The sequence below is a fragment of the Seriola lalandi genome, unplaced genomic scaffold (genome assembly GCF_002814215.2).
Source record: "Seriola lalandi dorsalis isolate HSWRI2012SDOR001 ecotype SW California unplaced genomic scaffold, Sedor1 jcf7180001996302, whole genome shotgun sequence".
NCBI lineage: Eukaryota > Metazoa > Chordata > Actinopteri > Carangiformes > Carangidae > Seriola > Seriola lalandi.
In genome coordinates this window covers 1,883-2,304 of record NW_019466967.1, presented here as the reverse complement: position 1 = coordinate 2,304, position 422 = coordinate 1,883, and the positions used below count along the sequence as shown (strand labels likewise).

At 44.5% G+C, this 422-nt stretch overlaps 1 non-coding gene across 1 annotated transcript; it reads left to right on the top strand.

Moving 5' to 3' along the window:
* Positions 1-253: 253 nt before the first annotated feature.
* LOC111661424 (U4 spliceosomal RNA) lies at positions 254-394 on the top strand. The gene has a single exon (XR_002761222.1). It is a non-coding gene; the product is annotated as a U4 spliceosomal RNA (small nuclear RNA).
* The last annotated feature ends 28 nt before the right edge of the window (positions 395-422 follow it).

Genomic DNA, 422 nt, shown 5'->3' with positions numbered 1-422 from the left:
ACACACGCACACACACACACAAAAAAAGACAAAACGTTACATGGCAGCGTCTAAAGTATTGCAGCTCTGGGTCATCGCTTAAAACCCAAGTAAGTGGAAGTTGTATTCTGCATTGAACTAATACGCCCATGACTGCTGTTGCCCGGAAGAGGCGGGGTTTGCCGTAAACAAAAAATGCTAGGTATGAGAAGTGCACCACGTGTGTTGTGAGTGTTGCACCAGCTCCATTTGTAAACTGGTAGTTGCTCTCTTTGCTCTTTCGCAGGGGCAATTTCATAGTCTGTGAAGCTCTGCTGAGACGTGATTATTGCTAGTTGAAAACTTAACCCAATACCCCGCCTGGATGACTTGAAATACAGTCAGCTGTGGCAATTTTTGTTGGTCTCTGAAGGGACTTTTCAACTCTGTATTGATGACAAATC